This window comes from Solanum pennellii, chromosome 11 (genome assembly GCF_001406875.1).
Source record: "Solanum pennellii chromosome 11, SPENNV200".
In the NCBI taxonomy this organism is placed as follows: Eukaryota; Viridiplantae; Streptophyta; class Magnoliopsida; order Solanales; family Solanaceae; genus Solanum; species Solanum pennellii.
The window spans coordinates 44,991,653-44,997,396 of NC_028647.1; the positions used below are offsets into that span (position 1 = coordinate 44,991,653).

The 5,744-nt window shown below is 34.1% G+C and overlaps 1 pseudogene; it reads right to left on the reverse strand.

The window, feature by feature from the left end:
- LOC114074745 overlaps positions 1–5,506 on the reverse strand; it is a 10,208-nt pseudogene extending 4,702 nt beyond the window's left edge.
- Between the last annotated feature and the right edge of the window lie 238 nt (positions 5,507–5,744).

Consider the following 5,744-nt stretch of genomic DNA (forward strand, 5'->3'; position numbering starts at 1 on the left):
AAAATTAAATATAATATATATATATATATATATATATATATATTATCTCTTAATTATTTAATTGAACAATGAAAAAATACTTTTAATATAATGATAAAAATGGACGAAAGATGTATAAAATCCAGCATTAATTTAAACTATAATATTTAGCCGGAAGTTTTTAATTAATGAATGGAAACTGAGTAAAGATAAACAAGAGAACTAATTAATCAATTCTACATAATTAATGTCATAGTATATTTTATTAAAGATAAGAATGTTAACTGAGTGATCAAAGTTCAAATAAGATTTGCAAATCCACTTGATACACACACAAAAACATTATTTTTCACATTTTGATAATTATTATTTTGAATCATAACAAGAGTCATCTTGGTTATAGGAGAGAATGTATCTGTATAATCTATATTACGAGCCTATTGAGTATATCATTTTAAAACAAATCTAACTTTGATACTTACTACACTCCCATATTCTTTGTGCTTAATTTCGTACACCCACTTATATCCAATAACATTTTTCTCTTCGGTCATTTGTGCACAAGGCTTCAAATTATTGTGTCATTGTCATTTGTCAAGAAGGATTCAAGATTGCTTCGCTAGAAGAATCAGGTTCACATTCATATAAAATGGTCTTCAATAGTTGTTGGCTATCAAAACACAAGGTGGTAAACGATCATAGGGTAATAACAAATTTATTCTATGTATACACCTAACTCTGCAAATTTCTAATTGGAACTGAAATTTTAGAGTCCATTGATTGTGTCTCCTCTAATCAATATGATTAGATGTTTCAGGGTGAAAAGCAAGGAAAAAGGACACCATGCAAAATGTCGGAGAATGGAAGTCAAAGTTGTTAAGAAGAATGACCAAAAAACAGGAAATATACACTGTGAGGGAAAAATTGCACATCGCGGAGTTGGAACCATCATGTGAAATTTTTTTTAGCTTAATAGTGGAGCGGAGTGCGCGTCGCAGAGTGGATCAATTTGTTCACAATTTGCAGCGATGGACTTGCGTACCTGGACGCCAGATTCTCACCCCGTGTTTTTTATTTTGGACTATATATATCTCAACCATGTTATTTTATTATCATTTTATTTTTGAATAACGGGAGAATACAATTTAGGCGATTTTGCTGACTATCTCTAGGGCTTTTCTTATAGTCTTTCATTTTGGTAAAAACTTTATGACCCTTGAACATTATTTGATGATGATTAAAACTACGAGAAGTTAATTTCATTATTACAGGGTTGTTTCTACGATTAATGGCATGTAATAATATTTATTTCTATCACGAGATGGATTTTCTAGTGATTTATGCTTGAATTCTTGTTTAGCTATTTTTATATTTGATCACCATTAAATTAAACCTATTGTCTGCTTTTGAACTCGGTAGACGAATAGAGTGATAGACCAAAGAATATGAGAAGCGTGTTCATTCTAGGATAAAATTTAGAGTATTTCGTATAAAGGATAAGATTATGCCTATTGCCTCGTTTGAGTCATAGGCAAGATGATAGCTTAATGTTCCGCTATTGGTTTATCTCTATCCCCACACAACGAAATACTTAGATTGTTATTGGTTGTAAAAGATTAGAATCCGAGAGATCATGACCGTAAAATCAACTTTGTGAATCAATAATGAGGTTTATCTGTCAAATTCTAGGATAAGTTGTCATTATGTTTGAAATCGTTGTATGCTACAACCCTGAAATATTTCCTAAATTGTGAGCTCCCCTTGTTTGCAACCCTTCTAATTGTAGTAATTATTATTTGAAGTTGTTTGAATTAGTTGATTCAAACAAATTTTAAAATAGGTCGCATACTTTACATTGTGTTTGTTGATCTGATATCCTTTGGGTTGGATAATCCAACTCAAAAAAGTTGTTGTACAACTTTATTGACCATGTGTTATTTGACTGATTCAAAAGTCACTAGGTTATTGTCAATATCTTTTAGGAGACTTTTACATATTTAATTTATCAGTGTTAGTGTCCTAATTTAGTTGGAGTTAGTCGATTAGAAGGTCATGGGATAGTGTCCTACTTTCACTCTTAGTTTGTTGTTTTACAAGTGTTATTTATAATCTCGTACGCTAGTTTTCTGAGATATAAGGAATAGTCAAGTTTCTCTCTGATTTTCTTCTACTTGTATTATCTTTATTTACCTCCTGTACCAACAATTGTGGTATCAGAGGCTTAAATCAAGGTTAGAATCCATTCTTTCCTCAAGCAGGGATTGGTAAAGTAAGAAAAAAAAGAGTTAAATTGTGAGATTTTCTTGAAGAAGGTAGAAAAATTCCATGACAGGGAATGGTACAGCAGAATCATCTCAGCCCATGATTCCAATTTTCAGAGGGGGGAATTATCAGTTTTGTAGTCTTAAGAAAAAGACTTTTTTCAAGTCTCAAGAATTATGGGATGTAGTTGAGACTGGAATTTCGGAAGGAAATGCAAACCAATTGAGAGAACATCGAAAAAGAGATCGAAAGATCCTTTCATGATCCAGACATCTCTTCATGATGACCTTTTACCTTAAAAATCAACTTGGAAAACCTCGAATCAGGCATGGGAGATCCTGAAATAAGAGTACATCGGTGATGACAAGGTAATTGCTGTCGAATTACAAACTCTCCGACGTCATTTTGAAATAGTGTTCATGAACAAAAATGAATATGTGCAAGATTATTTGTCAAGAATATCTGCTAGTGTTAATAGAATGATGTTCTATGGTGAAAAATATGATAGTCAAATTGTTGTGTCTAAAGTATTGAGAAGCTTAACCACCAAATTTGAACATGTTGTTACTGCAATAGAGGAATCTAAGGACCCTTCTACTTATTCTTTTCATAAATTAATGAGTTCCTTGCTAGCTCATAATGATAGGCTAAATAGGTCCTGTGAGAAAGTTCAAGAGAACGCATTCCAGGTAAAGGGTGAGATCTATTACAAGGGAAAAACAAAAAACTCGTCTAGTAGGAGACACATCAGGCAATATTCGTGGACGAGGTCATTGTGGTGGCAAAGGTAGAAACTAGGTTGGTGATTCAATTCAATATAAGAGCACAATTCAATATCGGTCCTGCAAGAAATTCGGCCATAAAGAAGTTGATTGTTGGACAAAGCTGAAAGACGAGCAGAAGGAAGCTAAATTAATTCAAAGTATGGAAGAAGAAAGTAAGTTTTTTATGACTCATTCCCCAACAAACTGAAAGTGTGAATGTTATGTGGTTCATTGATAGCCGATGTTCCCATCACATGTCAACTTTGAAGTCTCTATTTAGAGATCTTGATGAGTCATGGAAAAGCGAGGTGCGACTAGGAGATGACAAACAAGTGCACGTTCAAGGGAAAGGTATTTTTGAGATTAAATTTGCCCAAGGTTATCTGAAACATTTATATGACGTGCAATATGTTCCCACTTTGGATTATAACTTGTTAAGTGCTGGCCAATTAATAACTAGTGGGTACTCAGTTGTGTTTGGTGATCAAGCATGTGATACTAAAGATAAGAAATATGGAGGCACCATATCTCATGTATCTATGACTAAAAATAAAATGTATTCCCTTGATATTTTAAGTGTTGAAAATATTGCCTTAGTTGTTAAGGAAAGAATGAGACTAATATGTGGCACTTACGTTATGGACACTTGAATGTTAATCGGTTGAAACTTTGGTTCAAAAAGATATGGTTATTTGCTTTCTAAAAATCAATGAACTTGAATTGTGTGAAGGATGAATTTATGGGAAGGAAACTAGGAAATCATTTGCGGTAGGAAAATCATGGAGGGATACACCTTGTCTTGAACTTGTGCATGATGAGTTGTGTGGGCCTGTTGGGTTTTATTTGACCTGATTTCTTACCATAAATAGGTTTTCCTCTTAGGAAAAGGTTTTGGATTTACTAATCCTTTTATTGTAGGAAAAGGTTTAGGGTTCTATAAATAGAGGAATGTTCCTTCTAACTTAATCAACATTCACAATGTAGTCTTAAGGGCCTTGAGAGTTTTGGTTAGAGGGAGAATTTATGGGTCACAAGCTTGATACGTTATCACTTGTGTGAACCTCCCATGTATTCCGAGTGAATTGGTTCAGGTTCTTTCCCTCTGTATTTTGTACTCTCATATTTATAGTGGATTGCTCATCTCCTTTGTGGACGTAGGTCGATTGACCGAACCACGTTAAATCTTTGTGTCTTTTGGTATATTTCTCGTTGTCTTCTTACTCGTGGTCTTTCGAGGTTTGCTTTGCTAGCTTCCTCATTCACACCTGCTTATTTTCGATCCTAAAAAGTGGTATCATAGCCAGATTCAATAACGGAGTCAGGTTCAGTGGTTCGATAATCGATGATTGAACCAGGTTAGAAAGAGGTGTTCATCTTGGTGGGTGTAGTTCTAGCTGCAACCATTTTAACAGTAATGAAGATTTTGTTGGAGAAATTGTTTCAGAGAGGTTCTCTGTGTTGAGACATAAATTTTGCAAATGAGATTATGGAGACGAGAAACAAGTTGTTGAAGATTAAGTGAAGAAGGTGGACAAATTTATTTTGTCAGAAATTCAGGCCAAGGGGTAGATTTGTTGGGTTTTATTTGCCCTGATTTCTTACCATAAATAGGTTTTCCTCTTAGGAAAAGGTTTTGGATTGACTAATCTTTTTCTTGTAGGAAAAGGTTTAGGGTTCTATAAATAGAGGAATGTTCCTTCTAACTTAATCAGCATTCACAATGTAGTCTTAAGGGCTTTGAGAGTTTTGGTTAGAGGGAGAATTTATGGGTCACAAGCTTGATACATTATCACTTGTGTGAACCTCCCATGTATTCCGAGTGAATTGGTTGAGGTTGTTTCCCTCTGTATTTTGTACTCTCATATTTATAGTGGATTGCTCATCTCCTTTGTGGACGTAGGACGATTGACCGAACCACGTTAAATCTTTGTGTCTTTTGGTATATTTCTCGTTGTCTTCTTACTCGTGATCTTTCGAGGTTTGCTTTGCTAGCTTCCGCATTTACACCTGCTTATTTTCGGTCCTAACAGGGCCAAGAAAATGAAATCCCTGGGTGAAAGTCGATATTTTGTTATGTTTACTGATGATTATATTCGTTTTATCTGGTTTTATTTCTCGAAGTTCAAATTAGAAGCCTTTGAGAATTTCAAGAAGTTTAAAGCATTAGTAGAGAATCAACGTGGAGGAAGATAAAATCACTCCATACCGATAGAGGTTGTGAATTATTGTCTAAAGAATATAATGTATTTTGTGATAAGAATGGAATTTGCAGGGAACTTAAATCCCCATATACACAAGAACAAAATGTCGTGGGCAAACGAAAGAATTGGGCGGTAGTGGAAATGGCTAGAAGCTCGCCGAAAGCAAAGGGTCTACCATATTACTTTTGGGGAGAAGTTGTTACAACTATAGAAAATATGGAAGGAAAATAGTATATTTAGAGAATGCTTAAGTTTATCATAGGATACTTAAGTCCACTTGAGATGATTACAGTCATCAACTACATCACTATTTATACTACTCAAAATAGAAAACAAAAAGTCTTGCACAATTAAAAAAAAATAGATAAATGTATCACAAATTACTAGATACATGTATTAAAAAATCCTAAAAGACTTTTTGAGAAACTAAGAGACAATATTGAAATACTAAACACCAAGGTGTGAAGTGAATGCATTAATTCCAACACTCCCCGTCAATCCATTTGCTTGGAACCTCCAATGCCTTCTCAATGATGGC